A 26,876-nucleotide genomic window follows, 5' to 3' on the forward strand; every position below is an offset into this window, starting at 1 on the left:
TCCCCTGGGAGGAAACAAACAGGCCACGATCGAGAACCACACATTTAGAGAAATAAGAAAAAAAGAAAATTTTTAAAAGGCAAAAAATGTCCCTAGTAGATAATACAATTAATAAGACCATCTAGGAAACAAACAAGATAAATAACTAAAGGTAAAAGTAAATGATCTTAATTAATTATAAATCATTAATAAGCTGCCAGGTGGCTTTATAGGTTTTAAGTTAAAACAAATGCTTCTCTTGCCTTGGCATACCAGAAACTCCAGATAAGTGGGAATTATTTTGTAGACTGCGTCCAGCTCAGAGCAACATTGGATCCCTACTAGAAGGACAGCCTCTACTCTGCATTTAGGTAAAATAAGCTTTAAATTTCTTTTTACAGCAAACATTTTTTTTCATTCATTTATCTAAAGTTCACTGAGTATCTACAATGTACTAGGTCATTTGTTATACAGTACATAAGAAAAGAGACACAACCTTGCCTCTGTTAAATCAAAAACAGGAAACAAATTAACAGTCAAATGAATAGATGAAGGAAGATTTACCAATGCTGTGAAAATAAGCAAACAGAGTATCCTGATGGCAAAACATTAGTTAGCGAATTAAAGTTGGTAAAACCTGTCAAGTGTGACAGGTACACTGAGAGCTACAGGAATAGGAGCATCCCTGTGTTTTGCAAGCAGGTGGGGGAAACGTGACCTGATTGCCAGGTGATTTCACACATTTGGCACTAGGGGCACAATGCCCACAGCCTATGAGGTTTCCAAGGGCCAAAAATGTTGGAGGCCAGAAATTACATATAATTCTTTCAAAATAAGAGAGCTAAAATCAAAATCAATACATGTTCAATTAAATGTCTATAAAACATGGCATTTTGTCCACATGTCAGCTGCAATTCAGTTCAATATTATCCAGTTTATCCAGTTACATATAACAGAATGAAAAGTACAATGCGCTCTTCACGAATATTCAAATATCAACATTTAACGTGGAAGCAATTCCCCAAGCTTAAGGTAGGATGTGAGATGGGGAGTGTATATTTATTACTGGGATCTGCACAGAATCTTAACTTCTATCATGAATGCTTCTATTTTAATGTGAATTCTGCATGATGCAAAGGTTTTTAGGAACTCACATATCACACTGTAGTAGAAATATCTGTAATTAAAAATGTAAAGCCTTCTCACTGCACGCTGGGGATCTAATGTACAGCATGGTGACTATAGTTAACATTATTGTATTGTATATTTCAAAGTTGCCAAGTGAGATGCTAAAATCCAGGATTTTACTATGATCGTCACAAACTTAACAGGCCGCCGTGATCTATTTCTGTCCACTAGACCCTTGCCATTCTTCCCTCTCTTGACTTCAAATCCTTTATTAAGTAAATCGTATTATTAATGGTAGTTGTAACAATTATATTGTAGATGTACGTATATAATTATTTGTCACTGTTTTCTGGGTGGGGTGAAGATGGGCTATGACAGTGGCAAGGATGCCTTCTGCAGCAAGTCCTCACTTAACTTTGTCAATAAGCTCCTGGAACTGCTAAGAAACAATGTTTATCAAAACCAGTTTGGCCACAAGCTAATTACTATAAATGAAGCTTAAGTTCCTAGGGCCCTTAATCACATTATAATAAAACAACATTGAATAAAATGATGTTATTCAAGGACCTGCTGTATCTGGCATATGGTAGGTACCAAGTATATATTTCAGTTTGAATGAATTAGCCATTAAATATCAACTAACCTTTACTGAAAATTAACTATGTTTCACATAGTGTTGTATGTTCTGTACCTGTGCAATTGTTCTGTGAAGGAGATGCTATTATTACACCCATTTTACACATAAAACAGTAACAGAGCAGTTAAAAAGCTTGAACTTGGCCCACAAATTAACACATAGAGACAGATTTGCCCTGGGCAGTCTGACTGGAGCGCCCATCCTCTTGGACACCGCTCTATGCTGCACCTGTATTAATGAGTGCATAAATAGGTGAAAACATCAAGGCTTTCAAATCCTAGCAAGACAAGCAATATGAGTTTAAAGACCTGAGCTGCAAATCCTTTTTCCAAAGCTAAGCAGGTGTTTCGATATTGGGCAGCTTAATTTTTCTTATACTCATTTAGATCTTCTGTAAAATTAGAAGATCGAAGCTATCAGGTCAATACAGTTCCTTCGAAGTCAGGATATTCAGGATTCCCAGCACTCACCCACCAGGATATAAAAAGAGACACATAATTCTACACAGAGGCAGAAAAAAACCAAACACCGAAAAGCAATAAATGGCAGGGCCAGGATGTTAACGGGATTAGGTGGTGGCTGAAAATTAAGGAACTGCACAGCAGCCCAGCTAATCCACCCAGCAAGGCGCTGGACAGCCAGGTGAGCTGACAGGGGTCTGCACAAAGAGGAAGGGAAGCGGTTTCCAACTGCGCACCTTCTTCCAGCTCCCCGCACTGGGGACCCTGCTGGGTAAGTCAGGGGAGAAGGCAGCCGGTTAGGCCTACTTGGCCACTCGGGATTTGGAAGTCACTCCCAGCCTTGGTGTACTTTAAACAAACCATAATAAAATGAATGAATAAAAGATGGGCTCTAGCACAAGGCAGGTCTGGGGAATAATTTCTAATGAAGCCACAGCATAGTTTTATGCTAAGCAATGTCTGTTAAGTAGCATTTGAATTGTGGGCACACCATCAACAATGTTACATAGATGATGAAATAAAACACTTTATATTTCATCGCCACTAGAAATTGTGTAGGTGCACAATTTGTAACTCATGTTATTGCAGCAGAATCCTAAAATCCATTCCAAGACGATAGCACTGCAGTCCCTTAGTGAACAGATGAACAGAGACTATTTTCAACACAGGATGCTGTTCCCAGAAGATCCCAGCCTCTGGCCACAGTTTCATCAGGGAGCTTTTAAAGGGTGTATCACAACAAAAGTAATGCAAGCAGATTGAAGGACTCTGTTTCTTAAGTGAAAGGGAAACAACTCCCCCAGGCCTGAAACTTGGCCTGAGTTACAAGAAAAAACCATCCACCCATCAACCTGGGTACACTTGCCCCAGCACCAATGGTGTTGTTATAAAAGCAACAATAGCAGACTTATTCTGGGGTGTCAGCACCCGATGGAAATATGTGAACCTTAAAGAAGACATATTTGTTACAAAGAACATCTCCAGAGGTATATTTTATTCCATATACTGGATTTGGGGCATAGTGTTTAAAATTTTATATTTGTCTGCTATCCCTAAACTTTCGTAGAGGAAAGGTGGCTTTCCAAAGACCTTCCAGACTTGATAATGAGTCCCTGGAGCCAAATATTCCTTTGAGCAGAAGGGAGATTTTTTTTTTTTTAACGGTCATATATCAAATCAGGTGACACATGGCTGTGAAAGAGCCAGTGACAGTTTTCCTGTTAAGTGTGTCCAAAGCTAAGAGAGATCCAGAGGTTGTGGTTTCTGTAGTTATTTATATAGTTTTGGGTGTGTTTGCTCTAGAACAGCTTTTGATAAAAATATATTATTTCATATAAATTACACTGCAAAGTCTGGCTTTGTTAGATGTTTTCTTAGGCTGACAGATGTGTTAATTATCACAAATGCTCCTCTGTATGGGTAACACTCTAAGGCTGCCTGCGTATTGGAGAACTCTTCCATGGTCACTATCCCTCTGGACTGTGCTGTAATTTTTTAATGGCAAAGTAACAAACAAACAAAAATAATAGATTTACACTCTCCCCTTTGTAGTGAAAAAATGGTCTTTTAATTTGAAATAACATATAGAGAGACATTCTTTTCCATACTAAAAACAGGGCAAAATAATTTATGTAATCCCCAAATTATTAAAATGTCAACAATAAATTTTGCATCTCACTTTATATAAACAGTTACTTTAAAAATGTAAGTTTTAAGAGTGGTTTAACTTTACATTTTTAATTTTCTGCTTCATAATGCACAAATGCATTATCCTCAATAATAATTTAAAGAATTTCGGCCCATCTGATAATTTAAGAATTTGAATCCTAGAAATATAATCTGAAGGTTTTAACAGAGACATTGTTATGTACAATTTTTAACCTTTGTTCAGAAACGAAAGCAGTTCTTGGAATGCCTTGGGGATGAGCAAACATTCCTACTAAACCTCACTTGGTCCTAATAAACTCACACCAAAATAAAATAAAATTTTCTCATCTCTGTGGTGCAGCAAAACCCTAACCCAACTCTTCTATTTTATAAATTTGACAAGTAGAAATGGTAAATCAATTTCTGTTGCCTCTTAGGAGTAAAACAACGATGCCTAAAGGTGACAACTGCTCTATGACATTAATGTGTGGAGTTCATTGACCCTTTCTCTCCAACTTGTCCAGATCCTACTCTCTAATGCACACATATATACACATATACATATACACACACATACACATATACACTGAAATGATACTGGTATCTCCAATAAGCCAATAAAAAATATTGAGGAAAGACAAAAGGAATTCAACATGGGACATCTTTCCAGTACATGATGACAAGGGACACAATCTCTCTGTGAGACGAGAGATTTGAGAACACATTTGCCTTCATGGTGGGAATTTAACTGCATTGTTAGAACACTCTTGATATGATGTTCTGAAAATGGCATTTTACTTCTTTGATCTTCCTCTGAAAAACCTGTGACACCAGTCTAATCATCAGAAAAACATTATACAAATCCCAACTGAGTGACATTCTATAAAATACCTGACCAGTACTCTTGAAAACTGTGAACACAAGATAAATCTGAGAAGCTGTCACAGCTAAAAGGAGCCTAAGAAAACATGACAAATTAAATGTAACGGATGGGATCCGGGAACAAAGAAAAAGGAACATTAAGTAAGACTAAGGCAATCTGAGTAAAGCATGGACCTTAGTTAATAATAATGTATCAATATCAATTATTTAATCTTAACAAATGTACCATACTTAATGTATGATATTAAGTATAGGATTGAGTGGGTACAGGGTACAGCAAATTCTCTGTACTATCTTTTCAATTTTTCTGTAAATCCAAACCTATTCAAAAAACAAAGTTTATTGAAGAAAAATAAATGGAAGCCTTGGGATTTGTAGCAAGGATATTTAATAGAAGAGAAAGACAAAGGAATTCCCAGCAAACTAGTAGGGAAATTACAGGAAGACAACGTTATGCAGGCTCAGGTAGCACCAGTCCCAATGGGAGCAGAAAAAAAGAATTCCAAGATGCATAACTCCAAGAGGGGGAAAGGAATGGAAAGTGAATCACAGGGTATCTTTAAATGACGGAGAACAATTCACACTTTACTGGGGAATTTGTTGATGAATTAATGATTAATAGATTAAAAAAATAAGCAAACAGAGAGGTAATTATTCATTCCTTGGAAACAAAAAATGTAATGAATTATATTATTAAATTATTATATTCAAAACTGAGACTACAATTTTTGCAACATTATGAGCTTGCCTACTTTAAGACATCAACAACACTTGGGCAAATAAATATTCGTTAGACAGTTGTGTTTAATCCATGTTAAAAAAGAGACACTTGTGCTAGGCCCCAGGTCAGCAAACCAAGACTTACTCCCAGTTTCAGTATCTCTCAGGGATATGACCTCCAACCAGTCAATCTGGAATTACTGTATCTGGTCAGCACTAACGAGGCAATCTGCCCGAAAGACCCCCCGGCCCTTTCCCAAAGGAAGGTGATCTTGCCTGAAATAATTCATTCTTTGCTGGAAACTTCCTTTTCTTCCAGCCACTTTTGCCTATAAAAGTCTTTAGTTTTGTACAGATTCTCAGGGCTCTTTTCTAATGTCTAGGTGAGAGCCTGCTGGACTCATGAATCACTGAATAAAGCCAATTAGGTCTTTACATTTATTTAGTTGAATTTTGTTTTCTGACACCAAGCTTCCTTGGAAAATCAATTCTTAAGAAATTAGAACCATTTTGGTAAATTGAGAGATCATGGTCAAATATATGAGATATTTTAAAAATATTTTCTGATGAATGGCTGAGATCTCATTATCTAGAGGCTTGGCTAAGGGTTATATAAAATGGTGCAGCCTACTTTCTCACAGGTAGAGGAGACATTTGCATGGAGTAATGAGACAAGAGCAGGATAAAAATTATGTATTTAGAGTCCTCTTTAGAGATCACCTTTGTAAATGATGGGAAATCAGTATTAGGAATGATCCAAGGGCTGCAAGTCACAGAATCTCCATTCTGATTACCCCTTCACAATGCCGGGAAGAAGTATACTTTATGTGCAAAACAGTTTGGATTTATATGCTGCATTCAAATTCTGCATCAACAAAATAAGGCAGAGTGTTCCAGCTGCGGTAGACTGAAGAGGGCTGACAGGACGCCAGCCACCAAGGATGGATGGGGAGCTGCTCAGAAAACCAGCTTAGTGCAGGGCTGGATTAAATCCCACTCCTAGCAAAACAACCAAGACTGCAAAGGACCTTAAATTTCATCACACCCTTTAAACATCATCTTCCTGAATTCTCAATCTTATGCCATTTAATCAGGAGTGAAGAAAAACAAAAAGTGGTACATTCTGAGAGCGGAACGAAACAGTAGAGCACCATACTTCTGGAATGGCACAGTAGGCCCTCAGTAGATGCTCTCCACAGCACAAAAGCAGTTTTACTGAGAAAATTACTTAAAAACAGTCATTTTAAGTTGCTGAAAATTGTCTTAAGCATATACAGCAAATGGAGAAACATTCATTCAAGGAACTCTACTAATTCTTGGTAAGAACAGCAAGAGTTTGTAACATTGAGCCATGACCTGCTTCCTTAGATGATTTTTAAAAAATTTACCTTTACTGTTGAAAGCATTTCAGATGCTCCCCTCTCTTCCCCCATTGACCACCTCTTCCCCGCTCCCACCCCCTCCCCAGGTCTTCCCCACACAATTGTCTGTCCATGGGTTATGCATATATGCATATAAGTTCATTGGTTAATCTCTTCCCACCCCCACCCCCAAAATACATAAGTCTGTTGCACGCTTCAAAGTCTCTGGATCTTTTTTGCTCGTCTGTTTATTTTGTTTATTAGGTTCCACATATAAGTGAGATCATTGTGATTCTTGTCTTTCTCTGACTGGCTTATTTCGCTCAGCATAACACTGTCCGGATCCCTCCATGCTCTCTCAAAGGGTAAGAGATCGTTCTTTTACACAGCTGCATAGTATTCCATGGTATAAAAGTACCGCAGCTTTTTAATCCATTATTTTTAAGTTTATACATCCCAGGTCTGTGTTACAGAAGCTCTCTTCCCTGGGCAAATGTGCCCAAGAAGTTGGAGGCACTCTCTCTCCGCCCAGGGTCTAGTCCGCAGCTATGGTTTCATCCCCGGAGGGAAGGCTGACAGCAATGTTGCTCAGCCCCTCTCCCCAGCCTGTGCTGCAGAAACCCTACTGCAGGCAGGTGTGGTGGAGTTAGTCTCCATTCTCACCAGCCCTCACTCACACAGTTAAATTCTACTTCAGAGGCGCCAGGCTAAGGAAACTGGGGCCCAAGCATCCCACTAGCTTACATATAAGGCAGAGATTCCACGTCTGTAGCGGCATGAAGAGGGCCGGAGCTGCTACCCCCCCCCCCCCCCAGCAAGGTTATAGTTACGGCAGCAGGGCAGGCAAAGCGGGCCCGTCCCCAGCTCTGCTTCACGGTGCAGACACTCCTCCCAGGAAGGCCGACGGCGGAAAGGACAGAGGGCCCCGCTGCTCGGTCTGGCAGAACACACTTTATCTTCAACAGGATGTGAACGCCTTGTCTCGGGTAATTGCTGAAAATAGTGGAGATCTTGGCGGAGAGCAATTATGAGGACGTTGGTGGGACTCTGATGCAAGCAAGTGGCAGAAGCTTCATAGAGAGAACCAGGCACAAAGACAAGAAGAGCCCTTCGGGGTCAGTGAGCTCCAGGGGCTGCGAAGGGTGCGCACAAAGCTAAGGGCTCACTCGGCAGCAACCACCGGAGGGGGTGAGGCAGATGCCAAAGCGCTGTCCTGGCTGCACCAGGCCCATCAACACAGGCAGGCCCCACACTGGCACAAAAGGCTGAGGAAAACCAGCCTAGAAAACGATGCTCATCCCTTGAAGTCTGGGAAAATGGGTGTATTTCCACATGTATGGCATCTCAAGAGCAATTCGAAATGAAACCTTCCGGGTACTACTTCCCAGCTAAACATGGAGCAAAAAAATTGCTAATGCACTGATCAGTAACAGCAGCCACACGTCACACAGGACCAAGGCTAGAGGTTAAAAATCTTAGCGGCTAAGCAAGCTCAAGCACAGCCACTGGCCAACAGGTGGCTTATGCCGATGCAGGGCCAACACCACATGTAGCCAGGTTAAAAAGTCAAATGAGGCCAAATATGAACACAGATATCAGAGACTGCCCATTGTGGACGTGCACTAGTCACAAAAGACTATCTATATGGATTTCATGAATATGAAATGTGCACACTAGCAAATACATAAAGACAGGGCAGATTAGTGGTTGCCTAGGGCTGGCATTTGGGGTGGGGTGTGTGGAATGATTACTGGGTTTCTTTTGGGGTGACAAAAATGTTTTCAAATTAGACTGTAGAGATGGTTACACAATCATGTGCATATACTAATAAAACCTTAAATTGTATGGCTTACATGGGTGGATTGTGTGGCATGGAAATTATGTCAATCGCAACAAATTTATTACAAAAAAAAAAAAACCCCAAAAATATACAAATTACCAAATGATAGACTTCATACTCAAGATTTTGGGCTGTAATTATGACACCTAAAATTGTTTTTTCTTCTTGAAATAAATTGAATCAAGCAGATTTCTAATGTACATCTATGACAATGATCAGGATTGAGCTCAGTACTTACTATGGCTCACATTCAAGAGCATGCCCACTGAGTTGCCACTGCTAGTGCCTCAGGCTGCACCATGACCACCTAGGTATAAATAAATGCTTTACAGTTTTTCCTTAGCATTACCTCACATTCTTCTCTAAGTTGAATTCTTGGTGTATGTATTACAAATCTTCAAACTGAGTCTAGAAAACTATAACTTTCTACAAAGTCTTGCAAATATTGTCTCTTCATTATCTATTGTAATCCACATTATTTTTGTACTTATAGAACCTATTTTACCTTTAAAAATATATTTCTTTAACTTTAAATTACTGTAATACACTGTTGATTTACTAAAATATCTCTGTATGTGATGGCCCTCCTGGCATTCATATGTCACAAGGGACATACACGGTATTTCTTTGGGGAACTACTATAATTTCACTCATTGAAATATATTTTATTTTATACTCAATTATTTAATCACTTGAGAAATATATATTATTTACCAAGGTACCAGCTATGCCATGTAACTTTATTCTTGATCTCTTTTGCTACAATATTTTACTAGAGTATTTTTTCCAAATTCTATCAATTGCTATTTCTTCAAATAATTTACTTTTTTATTATGAAAATCGGAAATTTCCTCTGTACCCAAATTTGGAAATACAGTATAAAAATACTTACATTGACACTCAGATTTTTTGTCATTTCTTTAACATACAAATATCTAACACCAAGCACAATTTTAAACACTGCAGTTTATTACTGAACAAAACTGACATAATTTCCTGTCTACATGTGTTTCACTATGGTGATAATAAAAATATTGATATAATTATCTGAATATTTTCATTTCTATATTTAAAACATTAATTATGTACTCTATATGTGTGTTATATGTTTATGTGTGCCAATATGGGAAATTTGGAACTGACTTGCAAGATTGCAGAACATAACTTTTTATTATTCTCTATGTGCATGCTTCCAAAACTTTCTTAATATCAAGGTCTTATTAGAAAATTTATAATGCAGCATTGACTATTTCATTTTCCCAGAATGTGAAAAGTATAATGTCTCCAGTGTTCCTGGGGACAACAGCCAAGTCTATCTTGGATTTCAAACATGCCTAGAAGGACTTCCATGTTTATAAGAGTGATTAAATATACATGGAGACAGTTAAAATAAAAGTAAATAAAGTAGAAGAGAAAGTGTCAAAGAGTGAGGCCTGTGAAAAAACACATATTAGAAAAAAAACAAAATACTTGCTCAATTTTATAAAATTTCATAAATCAAAGTTAGTAAAATACTATTTCTAAAAAATTCCATACACATGATGTAATTCTATAAACCCCAGATGAGGAAACTGAGATCCATATGTTAGACAGTTATTAATAGCATAATCTAGGGATTGACAAATATTTTATGTAAAAAAATAAGGTAAGGAATATTTTAGGCCTTGTGGGCCTCAAGGTCTCTGTCATAAGTACCCACCATTGTCACTGGAGCCAGAGAGAAATCATAAAAAATATGTAACCAAATAGGGGTGACTTTGTTCCAACAGGACCATATTTACAAAAGCAGGCAGTAGGCAGGATTTGGTTAGTAGGCCACAGCTTGCTGACCCCTAAAATCTGAAGATCCTTTGAACAGTACCTTTTGAGAGGTAGCGTAGAAAAGTATCTCTACAGTCACTGATAATTGGGTATCAGCATTACCCTTTCCACGTCAATAAGACCACTGGGTTTGTGTAATTCTCTTTCAAGTACGTGAAATGTTTTACACTAAGCTTCGGAATCCCAGGAGGTGTTAAATAAGTCAACATGATGCCCAGGGAGCTTCCTCAATCTTTAGCTAACCTTTATTCTTTGTAATTGACGGATGAGCTTTCAAATAATGTCCCTTGATTGCTTCGAAAGGGTAGGTACCCTTCAAGGGACAGTAGAAAACACACCACACCCCAGAGTGAGGAGTAGGCGCTACTCTGCACTGACCTAAGTCATTAGAGGCTCTGAAGTAAGGCCTCCAGTGTGGCTTGTGCATGTTCCCTACTCTCCTGATTAATTGATCCGGCATTACGGCAGATGCCAGCTCTGCCTTTCAGCACTCACACACCCCAGATGGGTGACAGAAAGAAAAACAAAACCTATAATTCTATGACAGCTTCTAATATTGAATCTTGATGTATCTGGTCTCAAGGAGCTGGACTAATGACATTTCTATCTTTTTTATTATTGCTTTTTTTTTTCTTCTTTCGCCCTGTCTCTTCCTCTCTTAGGAGTTGTCATGCTGTTAACATTGGTGAAAAATACGTTAACATTGAACTCGGAGATGATGCAGGTAGCTCTCATTCTTACAGCCGGCGATCAAATGATGAGGCGGGGAGGGAGGATCTTAGCACCTGCACAGCTGCTCCGCAGCACAGGCTTTCTCAAATGACAAACAAACTGTCCTCTATTTGCTGGTGTGAACACGTAGACGAATATTGACTTGGACAGGTGCTGAGCTTCTCATATATTGCATTTCACTCCCTTTCAAGTACCACCAGAGTCCTTATCACTCCTCATGCAGTTAATCACTTACTGCCTATTAAACAATTAATAAAGTCCAGAAACTCAACTGCTTTACAGATTAATAAACCCATGCAAAATGTGTCGGTCGTTCTAGGCTTTCAAAGTCAATGATTCAGAATCGAAGGTTATGTGTAGAAGGCGGTAAAAATAACACAGCATTTCTATTTCTTATTTAATCGGAAGGTTATATTTTTCATTTATTTCCTGTAACATTACTTTGAATTGAATGTTTATTCAAATGCATCATTGGTGACCTATAAGTATATGAAATAACGGTACGATGTAAGTAGAGGAAGTCACAGCTGCTTGTCAGGTCAGGATTTTGGCTATAAACATAAATTTGTCAAGCTATTGCACTTTGCATCATTATGGTTTGGAAGAAAAATCGATAATGCATTTGTAAGGTAGTTTTCATCGAAACAAAACAAAGAAACAGTCTGTGGTGAGGCCACACTTTAGGTGAACTCACAGTGGAATGTTATAAGAAAATGTAATGGCAAACCTACAGCTTTATAGATTGAGAAGCCTGTCAATCGGCGCTAGAAAACTTGCAAGTAGGTAGATATAACACCTACTTTTTGCTGGGCACAGCATATAAAATAGGTAATTATCTCTTATCTCTGTAAATTTATTAGAAAAGTACTTTTTAAAGTTTGGCTAGCAAATAACTTGCCAGTTTATGTGAAGATGTTTGAATTAGATAACAGAAAATTAGTATTATCTTACGTGGTTTTGGGTCTAAGTTTGGGAAATACTCATTGTATGTTGTCGAGTCTTTGCGATGTGTGCATTTGGGAAGGGATGCGGTTTCATTGGGAGACAGATTAAATGAGGGAGGGACGCAGGATTAGAGGGAGGAAGAAAAGAAAGAAAAAGAAGTGAAAAATTAGCATTATCATTGTCAGGACTACACTGGAAGGACCGTGCATTTTGTAAGTCTTCACAACCAGACATCTATCCGGGTAGGTACAGAACTGTGTGTATTTAAAACACTGGATGATATTGGCAATTCCCTCCAAAGTGAACATATCAATTTACATTCCCACCCAAAGTCCATGAGAACCTGTAGCCCCTTGACCTCTCAAATGGTTGTTTCCAAACATTTTGATCTTTAACAATCTAATAATAGGTAAAATAAAGCCATCCCCCACACACGCGGAAAGTTGTTTCAATTTGACTTTGTAAATTGTCTCAGAGGTTTCTTATCTTCATTACATGTAAGGCCCTTGGTTTTCACTTACTATCTTTTATTGTTTTTGTCCATTTTTCAACGAGACATGTATTAATTTGCTAGAGCTGCTGTAACAAAGACCATAAACTAGATGGCTTAACCCACAGAAATGTATTGCCTCACACTTCTGACGACTAGAAGGTGATGGCAGGGTTAGTTCTTCCGAGGATTATGAGGGAGGATCTGGTCCATGCCTCTTTCCTAGCTTTGGGTAACCACAGAAGTCTCTTGACTTACAGATAATGTTCTTCCTGTATTTGACATTGTCTTTCCTCTGTATGTGTCATTGTCTCTCTCTGTCCATATTTCCGGCATTTTTAATGACACCAGCTGGGTCGCATTAAGACCTACCCTAATGACCTCAGTTTAACTTAACTTCCTTTATGAAGACTGATTTCAAATACGGTTACATTCTGAGGTTCTGCGAAACTTCAACATATCTTTTTCTGGAGGGCCACACATTTCAACCCATCACAGGTTAATCTATCTTTTTCTTTTTTAAATTTTAAGAGCTTTCTAGGTAATAACGAACACTGGTCAGATGTGCTGTGAATATTATTTCTAGGTTAGTATATGTGCTTGACTAGTTCTCGGATTATTATAACAATTGAAATTTCAGATTTTCATGGTCAAATTTATTATTCTTTCCATTAGATTTCTGAGTGTTGTTTCTACTTTTTGATATTGTCATCTACTACTCTCATTTACTTGTTATGTGATCCTTTGGCAATCTTGGAATGCATTTTGACATACAGAATGAGGTAGGAATTCAGCTACTTTTAGACATGCCAATTGTCCTTTTATTAATCAATAAGTGTAATAATGCTATAATATAATAATAACTATCGAATTTAACTATATTCTGGGTACTCTTCTGAAAACTTTGTTATTAGTCATTTAATGCTTATAAAAATCCCTACTTTTATCATCCACATTTTACTGAGGAAGGAACTGAGACACAGTGAGATTCAGCCTGCCTGTCCTAAGGGCTCCACACCTCCACTGGCCCCAGTTGACAAAAAGTCCAAGAGCTCTCCAAGTTCCAGGTTCCAGGAAAGGATGACCTTCCTACGGTTTGCATTAAAAGATACTATGTATCCAGTAGATAATAATTTTATGCCTATGAATCTCTTTCCTACTCCTCCAGGTGTATCACACAGTGGCACCTATTTCATACAGTGTAAGAAGACATGACTATTGAAGTTATATGCATCATAACAGAAATAAAATCCTAAAATGAGAAGACTAAAGATCTCATAGGTGAGCCTTCTGGCACCACTCAGCTGGTAGGAGAGGCAACTAGGAGTGTTTTTCTTATTTCCCTTGGACTTGGTCTCGTGTAGTCCTGGTGTCTTCATTTCCTCCCCACTGTCCATTCTCCTGAGTCCCAGGCTGCTGCAAGCCCAGTCCAAGTGCATGAAGTATGTCAAAGACTGCCTGTGGGACATGCCACAGAACCACATTTCTACTCTCCTTGAAACAGATCTTCTTTAGAGGTTTAATAATTTGAGTAAATCAACAGGTACCAAGCTAACTTCAATGCAAGGAGCCTGAATCCCATGTGACACCAAAATGGAAAGTTTAATTACCTCAGTAAAATAAAAGAAAATTATATTAAAGAACTTTGATATATAAAAATATTCACAAGAAACTCATAATAATATGCAAGAAAAGAGATATGAAACAAAGAACGTAAACGGTACTGGCTCTTAATTAGTAATTATTAAATAATTAGCTTTAATTAATGTGCACACATAATGTGATGACCCGTTTTCCCATGGGTCCATAAGGTGCTACTCATGAAGATTTTTATCACTGCATTGTTTGTGGGTAGCAACTAGAAGTAGGCACATGGCTGTGCATCACTATAGCAGTAAGGATATAAAATGTGTTACAGGCATAAGATGAAATACTATAAAGCAATCAGAAGTAATGAACTAGATTTACACATAGCAACAAGAATAGACCTCAAAACTATAAAGCTGAGTAAAAAAACAAACAAACATGAAACAGGATACTATTTTGAACAAAAATAATGTCTGCAATGTAAGATTTAGAAATAAACAAATGACATCACTATTTTTGTGACACTATCTAAAGCATAGTATGGAAATAGGATTGAAAGGACACATATAACATGCTCTTGAATAACTGTTCCTAAACATGTGGAGGCATGGAAGAGAGGCGAAGGGAAATCATATAAAGAATGAGAGGTATTACAATGGGCAGTGGTGCTGGTGAGCCATGACATGAAGCATGGGGTCTGACAGACAGAACAATACCGCTAGGGCCTTGGCATGTGGGCAACTCAAGCCCAGAGTCCAACAGAGATGAAGTGACTTTATTGCCAGACACACGTCATCCTGAGTGATAGCAGATGACAAATGATGACAGGCTGTGAAAGCCTTCACTTTAATGTCTTATGTCACATTCGGCTCATAATAAACTTGGAGGGGATCTGAAGTAGTTATCAATGTTTATTCAGTAACTCCCTTAAGAAAATGAATGTTTTGTACACTGGTACTATATTAATTTTAAAATTAAAGCCACAGCACAGACTTGAGAGAATTACTTTTAGACTTTAGAATGCATAATTTAAACAAAGTTTATAAACTTTATCAAACAATTAACAGGCTATCTTTAGTCAAATACTTGATAAAGAGAACCATCATTAAAATGTGTGGAAAATGCTGCCTACTTTGCCAGGGGCTGAGCATAATACATGATATTTCAATCTGAGGAAGGTAACTGCCCATGCACCTCCTGTGTTTCTGCATGTCTTGCAAATGAGGCACTGACTGCCCTTTGGGATTGTATTTTCAAGGATAGAATATAGAGATGGGTTATATCTCTGGAGCAAAGAGCAGATCTCCTTACAGTCTTGGGAGATAGAGATAATCTCTCTCCCCAGTGCAAGTCAAGCACGCTTACTGCCCATAACAAATGATTCAGGTTTCCTAAGTTCAGGGGTCCTCTCCTGTAATTCAACTCACTATGTGTGCAGATGGCACTTGCTGTTATCACATCACCTTACGGGATTCAAGGTTCGGGGAATGGCACAAGAAAATGCTGATACACTGACCACTGCTGTCACTGAAAGTATTAAGTACACTGTCTCTGACCACGACTCTCAGGCGTTCCACCAGCACCTCTGAAGCTGCAGCAGACTAACTTGCTAGCTTGTAAGCAGGGTAAAATCTCACACAGTTCTTTAACAGACATCAAGAGAAAAACCACCGGGCACTCCCTAAACTCTGAACGTTTGAGTCTGTGCCTATATCCAAAACAAGTATATATTACTTACGGAAGACATTAGAAGGGATTCCTTAGATTAAAAATGTATATAACCATGAATTCATCACAGATAGTTAAAATACTTACTTAACTAGATCACATGATCTGAATACTTCAGTATGTTTCCTAAATCATTATATTCCTTCTATTTTCTTGAATGAGTGGGTGATATGGTTCTGTGACCAATTCTGACTTCTGTGGTGGAAGTTCCCCCATACCACCAAGCAATTCTGGGGGACTAGCTAGGTGTCCTATAATTCAACTGGATTTTGACACTAGCTAGAGATAACATCAGATCCCACAGGTTCAGGGGTCAGTCCTTCAAGGCTGCACCCTCACACACACTCCAGATACCAGTAATAAGCCCAGGTTATCACCTGCGCATCTGACCCACTGGCTATAGATCAGGAGGTCCAACAAAACTCTCTGTGGGTTCACTTAATTTGCCAGAGAAACATTTTACTTACTAGATTAGCAGTTTATTGTAAAAGGATATGACTCAGGAATGGACAGATGGAAGAAATAAGTAGGGCAAGGTATGTGGGAAGGGGTTCAGAACATCCTGTCAGAAACACCAGTGCCCCATATCTCCACGAGTTCACCAACCTGGACGCTCTTAGAACCCTCTCTCCTTCTGGGTTTTTATGGAGACTTTATTACATAGATATGACTGATTAAAACATTGGTCTCTGGCAATTTATTCAACCTCTAGCCCCTCTCTCTTCTCTGGAGGTCTGGGGGGTGAAAACTTAAGTTCCAATCCTCCAATCATAAGGTTGGTTCTCCTGGCCACCAGCTCCCATCCTCAGGGGTGGTCCAAAAGTCAACACATTAACATAACAAGAGACACCTCTGTGGCTCTCATCACAGGAAACTCCACAGGCTTTCAGAACACTGAGCCAGAAGCTGTGGGAGAAGACCACATACATATGAGAAATATAATTTGATCATATAAATAACCGAATATATATTTCTTATAAATCACAATATTGCAGTGGGTCATGGTAGTTAGTTATTCACTGTCCCTTTCCTGTGACTTCTTTTCAAGTAATACCACCGTTCAGGTACCATTCATGTTATGACTACATGTCTATTCACTTGTCAAGTTATTTTCTAAGATGACAGTAGTGATTTGACAAAATAAGAACACTGATAAAATGGAGTTGTAGAAAAAAGAGACATGCTTTCAAAAGTCACCCTTTATTCTACAATAAATAAAATACTGAACGCTGAGGTAAGAGGGATATGAATCAAACGTAGCTGCTTTCCCATTTTTCCAGAGAGCAACCCTTTCAGGCTATGGTTGTAATTCAGGAGCATCTCTATACTTAGTTGAATAATCCAATTTGAGTTTCACTGCGTATTTGGCATTCTTGGTTACAAGTGAATTTTTCATTTACATAATCACATTCTGCCCACTTAAATATTCCCTGTGCAGTTGCACTTTTATATAATATACTTGTTCACCATCTGTCCTCAATTTTGGTCAAGAGACGCTTCATATTTTCCAGCACTCTGCATGGTAATTGTGCCACCCCAAAAGTCATTTTTGTTAATACACATCTGGGTTATGTACTGTCAATAAGACACTTTAGGCTCTTACTAGCTGAAAGATGAACTGCCTTTGAAAGCTTTATATCCAACTATCAGAAACAAAGAGAAAGTTCCTTCAAAGCCATCAAATATATGTGGAATTTTAATGAATAAGTACAAGCCAGCCGGAGTGGGTCAGTGTTGAGCATCAACCCATGAACCAGGAGATCGGGGTTCGATTCCCGGTCAGGGCACATGCCCAGGTTGCGGGCTCGATCCCCAGTCGGGGGCGTGCGGGAGGCAGCCGGTCAATGACTCTCTCATCACTGATGTTTCTCTCTCTCTCTCTGAAATCATTAAAAACATATTTAAAAAAAAAACACACACAAGCACAATGATTGTATTAAGGAACTACTTGAAATAAATGACTGGGTGTGTAAACATACATGTAAATGACTGGATTACATAGATTTCAATTCTAGACTTCACTTTAAAGTTATAATGAGATGTAAAATAATTTAATAATACTCATTATTTAATTTTTTTGTTTAGGTTATTCCCTATAAGATTATAAAATAAAGTATTAAATTATTGAGAGATCATTTGAGTATCAGGTAGATTAAGCCTCTGCTATTTCTTTTTTTCTGATAATTTGAAAAGAATATTAAATGCACATACAGATAGAATATTTTTGTTCTTACAATAGAAAAAAACAAAGACCAATTATGTCGCCTGGGTTTTACTAAAAGACACTCTAATGTGAAAATTTGTTATATGCCTGGGAGGCTTTTTCCTCTGAACAGGGGTCTAGTTTTGCATTTCAAAAATGGTGAAAAAAATATATACACACACACAAACACACTCACATACACACACATACATATACTCTTTTTGATGCACTCATATGTTTGTACACACACACTCAAACATTTCTCTTCATTACATTTATTAGTTTTGACTACTCTTACCACACACAAGAAGCTATAACTTTGGTAATGTTTTCTAATTGGATGATTACATGAGTCACAGACTGATGCATAAACTAACTTAAATAAATAGATCAATAGAGTTATGTAAACCTTACTCTTAAATATTTTGTAATCTAGATTAGCTGTATGGTCTATCATGCTCTTTCTCCCTCTCCCTTAATTCTTTATTGCATTTAAAACTTTCAAATACTAAATTGATATAGATCTCCAAACTCAGCAAAACTTGATCAAAATATTTATAAAATAATTAGCCAAGTTTTCTAGCAATGGTGTCAGGGAAGCACACAGTTTAATGGTCAAAGCAAACTTTTGAGGTAAAAACCTTAATTACTCACTCTGTTTCTGTGACTTCATGTGAGTTTGTATGTGTGTGTGTTTTAACTATTTCTTAGTAGACCTCTCTAAACATCCATTTCTGTTAAAGGGACAATTTGATAGATCTTTCCAGCTCATAGTGTTGTTGTGAAAGAATATATGCAAAGAGATCAGCACTGTACACAGCGCACAGTGAGCTTTCAATAAAGGGCAATCGTGGTTATTTTAATATTAAAATTAAATGATAACCATAGAAACAGTTATTCAAATATGTATCAAAATAGAATATATTCTCTGCTTTTTTTTCTCTCTCTGTATTATGACTTCCTCTAAGTCATATAGGCGTCATTTCTATTTTAATAACTTTTCACTATTCTTTGCTTTCTTATGGGATTTCCCCTGGGGGGGGGGGTGAAGATCCTGATCTAAAAGAATAAATATCCAAGTAACTGTGTTGCTGTTTGACTTTCAGCACTAGTTTTCAGCAACATCTCTGCTTTGCTTAATATTTATTACACAAAGTGCTATGTATTACCACAATGAGTACTTCAATAAAATTAAGAACATATACACATGCAAATACTGAGCTCTAATATAATTATTTTTTTTTGTCTCTATTTCCTATTAACTGATATATGTTCATTTTAAAAACTTCACAAACAGCAAAAAGTAGAACATATAAATCACTCTTAATCTCACCATCCAGAGTAAACCAAGGTAATATTTCTCAGTGTGTATTATTTCTAGATTTTTAGATATCATCATTTTAAATGTAATTTCTTATGTATTTTAGCCTGGTTTAACTTGGGTACCAAGTTAGGTTACAGTATTTTGAACAGGGTAGTTTTTGACAAACATTTATAATCTAGAATTTTATGGATTTAAAAAATTACAGAGATTATCTTTCCATGATATGTTCCTTTATAGCTGAGTAAACTGAGTCACCAAGAGTTTAGGAGATGCTGTGCCTACACATACAAAAACGTGTGGGAAAAGAGAAAAAAATTAGAAATTCTCAATCTTTGTTTTCCTAACACTGGTATTAAGCTTTAGAGAGGAAGAGAGAGGGGGGTGGAGAGAGACAGACAGACAGAGGGAGAGAGATATGTATTGGAACAAGAATAAATAAAGACTATACTGTGATGTTGCACAATGTGCCAGAGGAAGCTGGTGGGCACTGTGGTAGAAGGTTCATTAGATATGACTCTTCTTACCCTGACATCAGAGCCATTCACAGCCTGGTTCTTGCTCTTCTGTGTGGCTGGGATACACTGTGAGCTGATTTATAGGGACCCTCTCAGTTGCCACCCTCCCAGGTTTCTGCCAATCAGAGGCCTGAGAGGGCATCTTGAAAGCAAGAGGGAGATACCTGGATATCCCTTCCACTCCAACACCGAGTCAGGTGGCATCTCCAGCAGCCGGCTCCAGTTGCCACGGGAGGGCCCTCTGGGTTCCAGCTCCCACTGGGTGACACAGCCCAGGGCTTTGGAGTGCGTACTTAACCACCTTTGTCCCTCCAGGCAACATTTGCAGTAGATCTTTGTTAGGCTTCTTTACTATACCAGTTGGTGTCTCAGCCAGTCTTCCTGTCATCAGTTTCCTGCACTGAATTCCCACTGTTCCAAATACTCTGAATATTTTTATTGTTGTTTTTCTGGTTGGAGTGTGTAATTGAAATCTTGCTTTCTATGCCATTCCTTCAGGATGTAAAAATATACCATTTTCTCTATGATCATTTTCTAATGATGTATAAACGTATCCTTTGTCTTTACTCAGGGCATACACTATCTGCCTTTGATTATGTCTTAGACAATTTTTTATACCTATAAAACATATCTAGCTATAAAAATATCACAAGGGATCATATTTCTTAAAAAAAAATCACTATAAAGGTGATTTAAAAAAATTGTCAAGTAGTTTGCTTACTACATCGAGACGAAAAAGCCAACAAACGTAGTTACCAGGAAAACTGCTGTACATCCTGCCGTTTGTTGCTAAAAAAATAAAGTAGCCGTGTTTTCTCTGCACCGTTGCTCAGTTTTCTGGGAGTAGTGCTGTAGCTTCCATATATGAAATGAGTAAGTGTGCAAGCATTTTACTTGAAGGTACCTTATATCAGTTTCTTCCTTCACATGGAAATACAAGAGAAAATCCAGATATTAATAAAAAGTGCTTACCATCTGTCTCTTAAAGCGAGAAATCAAGTAAAAGCATGCATATTGCCTCTCATTTAAGAATAAAGTATAGTCTGGCCGGGCGTGGCTCAGCAGTTAAGCATCAACCAAGGATCCAGGAGATCGGGGTTTGATATCCGGTCAGGGCACATGCCCGAGTCTCGGGCTCGACCCCCAGTCGGGGGCGTACAGGAGGCAGCCGATCAATGACTCTCATCATTGATGTTTCTCTCTCTCTCCCTGTTTCTCTCTGAAATCAATAAAGATATATTAAAAAAAAAAAAAAAGAAAGAATAAAGTATAAAATGACTTCCAGAGAAAACCACCCAGTGGATTTGGAAACAGAGGGCAAGACTTTGAAACCTTGCGGATTTGTTGTAGCAACTGCAGATCTCAGGAGAACAATCTCGAGGCTAACAATCCAGGAACAAAGTGGCTCAACGTTTACATCTCGGTTTCAGTCTGTAAATCCCAAAGTAATCCACATCCTCTTTTAACCACCCAGATAAACACTCCTATTTGCATAGATACGCCATTTGATAGCATTCAAACACTACCAAGTCTTAGTGCTCTGATAACAGTGACAACAGGGCTTTCCACTGTCTCCTAGGACTGCCTTTTACACACAGGCTTTGTAGAACTGTGCATGTCAGTCGCAAGATCACAGTGTCTGTTTCCATGGCAGGAGTGTTTATGGCATACAGCTTTGTTCTTTACATGGTTTAATTTCATTTTAGAAATCATGATTTATTCTCAATGTTTTTAGAACATTTATATAGCTACAAATACATTATTTCTACTCAGTTTCAAAAACGTATCTGATAATAAGATCAGAATCTACGTTATACGATTAGTAGCTATCAAGGTGTCATATTGTCATCAACTGCTTCATGGCACCATTTTTCCCCCATTGGTTGTATTTCTGTTTGTATTTTCTATTCATAAAATAGCCAGTTTAATGTATATACATTGGCTATAATATTAGGATGACAAGTGTTTGCCTTTGACTGTTTGACTAATTAGACATGCAGCAAATTTGAAATCAAGGCTGGCACCATTTGCCTTTTATTGTTATTGTAACTTTGGGCAGTGACTGGGAGTAGCAGAATTTTGGCTCTGGTGACTTTACCCCCTGGTGTCATAGCATGAATATGCTTCATTTCATGGCAAAAGGGATTTTGCAGACGTGATCAAGTTACTAATCTTTAAAATTAAGAAAATTATGCTGGATTATATGGGTAGGGCCAATCTAATCACACAAGCCCTTAAAATCCAATCTCTCTTTCCCTGGTGCAGAAAAGGAAGTATGGGAGATATGGGAGTGGGGTTAGTCAGTTTCAAAGCATCAGAATAGTACATATCATTTTTGGCATTAAAATAAAAGGGGGCAAGTATCAAGGAAATGGGGACATCAGTCCTACAACTGCAAGGGACTGAACTCTGCCAACAACCAGTGATTTTAGGAAAAGAATTTGAGCCCTAGAGAAGTGTCACCCTAGTGAAGATCTTAAATCCCAGCTATGCCTTAAGCACAGCATCTGCTATGCTATGCTGGACTTCTGTTCTACACATCCATGAGTTCATAAATGAGTGTTGTCTAAGCCACTACACCTGGGGTAATTTGTTATAGCAGCTCTGAGTGACTGATACAGTGACTGGCACCATCTTCAGCCAGTTCTGCTGGATCATCTACAATACTCATTTTGATGCTCCTGGATTTTTCCAGCATTACTGCTATTTAAGACTCGATTGCTTTGATTTTTTTTGGTACAGAAATAAGTGAAGAGAAACAATATGTTATGGTAGAGTGAGAGATAGGAGTTGCTCTAAGCTCGTGTCTGCCTGCTGCAGTTGGTAAACTCACTCAAGTCACGGAGCCTCCTTATACCACTAGCTCATTGCCAGCACACAAAATGCTCACCCTAATCTTCATGTCAGGGATCAAGGGCTACAATTCTATGAAATACTTATTGAGCTTTGTGCAGAATCTAAATTATTTTCTAGTAGCTTTGAAGAATACGAAAGTAGTTTAAGACACAGAGTCAGCTTCTTTATAGCTTATTTATTTTAAGTACCCTAAATAATACATACAAATCCTTAATGAATGACAGCATAAAATCAAGTCCTGGAATGTGTGCTTCAGAATCCAAGGCCTATTCTATTCCCTAAGTGTATCATTGTTACAGATAATGAGTCCTTGATTTAAAAAGCTGGACGTAACCCAGTTCTGAAAGAATGAGTGGAACTGTCATTCACTTTAAATTCATAAATGTTAATGAGTATTTAAGCGCTGAGCTACATTAGAAAAACAAGGATAAATGAGACAAAGCTCTTGATATTGAGGAGGCTACAGCATGAAAGGTAGACACACACGCACACTAATGAGTGTAACAGTAATTATAATATTAATGCCAATAATAGCAAGTTCTCTTTACTGAGTATTTTATATATTTAATTTTACATAGATTACATCACTTAATTCTTATAATAATTTAATAAGTTTAAGCACTGTAATTACCCTGATCTATAGATAGCAAAATAGCAGCACCAGTAATCTAAATAAATTGTCCAGAATCATATATCTAGAAAAGGGTAAAAAAATGATTCATACTAGGAACCCCAACTCAGAATCATGCAGAATCAAGCCATCATCCTGTAGCTTTTTCAATACTGCAATACATAGGTCAAGTATGCCTAGCTATTTATTCAGTATATGTACTTAGACACACAATCACAAAAAGCACAAATGTTTAAAAACCAAATTCTTGATTTATTTTTTTAAACTCAAACATAGTCCTCTGTACTGATTCCTATTCATGGGAATGGTACATACATCTAAGTAGCTGCACATGCCAGAAGCCACTTCAAGTAAGTTTAACTGAATCATTCTTTGTCCCTTTCTCTCCCACCAAATAACAATTTCAATCCAACACCCAGACTGTTGGGTTAGCCTCTAAGTCTCTTAGGTCCATTTATTAACTTGATCTCTACAATTACCATCTCAATACAAGTCACAAGTATCTCTTGTGGTTCTGGCTTAGACCACTATACACCACCTCACAATTAAACCATTGCAGAGGCCTCCTGATAAAAATGCATTTAAAAATGAAAAATTTTAAAAGTAACTTCAAAGTCTCAAATAGTACATTTACTCTACTCATATATCTTTCAAAAATGAAACAGTACAAAACATTTTTTATTAAAATTTCTGCCTTTTCTTACTCTCTAGAATCCTGAAAAGTTAAGGAACTCTCACCATTATATTTCCGAACAATATTCTTTCTCTCACTTATCCACAAACTTCCCATATACTTTATATTAATCTTCCTTTTCTTCACCTTCTAATACAGTATTATCCCAAGATGTGTCACATGCAACTTCTTTAAGAAATATAGTATTCCAGTCATCCTAATTGATTTTCCTGCTATAATAAGAAGGAGCTATATATTTGGTGAGGGGAAAAATTGGATGTGAAGTAGTTTTGGCCATTAGGCCACAAACAAATGTTCTGTTTTGGGAAGTGATCATTGTAGTCACTGAGTGTTGACAGTGAAAACGATGAGAAGAGCAGTGTCAATGAGGGGATAGTAGTAAGACTGCCATTTTACTTCTTATGGGTTCCTACAGATAGAGTAAAGCTCATGTGCTGGATGCAGACCTGAATATCAGGGGTAAGGCAAATACTAATTCTTGCTCAATTTCAAATCCTCTCTTTTTGGTATGAGGTTATGAGCATTGAAATTCTTTTTGCCTCAGTGTACTCATATTGCTAAAGAACAGTATCATACTGAACAATGCTAAATCTTTCATTTCTTAAGTTGCATTGAGAGAACTTGATTTGCAATATATAAGTTAGAGGTTCTTGTCACAGTATTTTCTGGTTTTTTAAAAAATATATATCTTTATTGATTTCAGAGAGAGGAAGGGAGAGGGAGAGAGAGAGATAGAAACATCAATGATGAAAGAAGTCATTGATTGGCTGCCTCCTGAATGTCCCCGACTGGGGATTAAGCTCGCAACCCGGGCATGTGGCCTGCCCAGGGAATCGAACCGTGATCTATTGGAACCTAGGTGGATGCTCAACTGCTGAGCCACGTCCGGCCGGGCAGCATTTTATGTCTTCATAGACAAAGTGACTACCAATCTCTACAAGTTATTTATACCTTATCTTTTTTATTCCCTCACACAAAGTAGAGCTAATATTTATAAGGGAAAAACAGAAATGTGACATACATGCTAATTTTAAAATGTCTATAACCTCAAATATATACCAGAGTCCCTGGAGTGCTTGGAGGATACAAATTTTTGTGGTTAAACATTGACATCATTCTCTAAATAAAAGGACACTAATAAAAATTCCATTAAAGGGGATACCAATTTGCATTTGAACAAAAAACAACACTCTGTCTCACAAAGTTAAAGGTTGTTTTTTTGAGAGCAAAGTTAAAATGTAACAAACTTCTCTTACTGACTCTTATTATTTTTGTACCCCTAGTAAATCAAGGGCAAAACCTGAAATATTTCATTTCCTTCCAGATTTACAGAACTGAAACTATCATTTCTTTTCTGACAGCTGAAACTTCCAGTGCCAACTAATAACATTACCAACAATGTATTAATTATGTACATATAAATGTAATGAATGACAACAATGAAACAGAGACGAGAAAGAGGAGTTTGATAAATTTTGTTATTTTAAGGTAATATAATTAATATATATAAAGGCTGTTGTCAACAGCATCATCAATCCACTGGACATATGGACATGTCTAGACTTCATCCATAACAGCAGAATACATATTCTTCCCAAGCTCATACGGAATATTCACCAAGATAGACCTTATTCTGGGTGGTGAAACACACCTTAGTAAATTAAAAAACAAAATCATACAATGTCTGCTCTCAGACAACAATGGAATTGAACTAGAAATCAGTAGCAGGAAGATAACTGGAAAATTCCAACATGGAGGTTAAACACGCCTCTAACTTGTACACGGATCAAGAAGAAATTGCAAGAGAAATTTAAAGTATTAAATACATGGAAATGAAAACACCACCATTCAAAATGTGTGGGGTGCAGGGAAAGGAGTGCTTAGAGGGAAATTTATGGCACTGGATGCATATACTAGAAGAAAAAAAAAAAGATAGTAAATAAGTCAATCATCTACATTTCTACTTCAGGAAACTACAAAATAAGGGTAAATTAAAACAAAATTCAGTAGATGAGAATAATGAAAATTAGGAGGCGAAATCGATGAATTGAAATCATGAAATCAATAGAGAAAATTAATGAAACAAAAATCTGATTCTTTGGGGAAAAAACCCATAAAATCAGTGTATGTCTAGCCAGGCTAAGAAAACAATTAAGAGGATACATATTGCTACTCTCAAAAATAAAAGCAAGTACATCGCTACAAATCCCATAGTCATTAAAAAAATAATAAAGGAATCTATGGGCAACTCTATGACCACAAATTTGATAACCTAAATGAAATGAACAATTTCCTTGAAAAATACAGTTTTCTAAGACTCAGACAAGAAGAAACAGACAACCTAAATAGGCCTGTATCTATCAGAAACTGAATCAATATTTAATAACCTTCCAAATAGAAGGCACCAGGCTCAGATGACTTCACTAGGGAATTCTATCAAACCCTTAAGGAAGAAATTATACTAATTCTCTGCAGTCTCTTTCAGAGGATGGAAGAAGGGAATATCCTCCCTCATTTGATGGAGGCCGGCGTTACCCTTCATCACATCTCTTCAAAGAAATGCGAATTAAAACAATGAGGTACCACTACACACTACTAAAGGGCTCAAACCCAGAGCTCTGACACCACCAAATGCTGACGGGGACGCGGGGCAGAGCTCACTCATTACTGGGGGAATGTAGAACGGCACAGCCAC

At 37.6% G+C, this 26,876-nt stretch overlaps 1 protein-coding gene across 1 annotated transcript in view; it reads right to left on the reverse strand.

The window, feature by feature from the left end:
• CDH12 (cadherin 12) overlaps positions 1 to 26,876 on the reverse strand; it is a 661,533-nt gene that overhangs the window by 175,454 nt on the left and 459,203 nt on the right. The window lies entirely within an intron of this gene.

The sequence above is a fragment of the Miniopterus schreibersii genome, assembly GCF_964146895.1.
Source record: "Miniopterus schreibersii genome assembly, chromosome: 3".
NCBI lineage: Eukaryota > Metazoa > Chordata > Mammalia > Chiroptera > Miniopteridae > Miniopterus > Miniopterus schreibersii.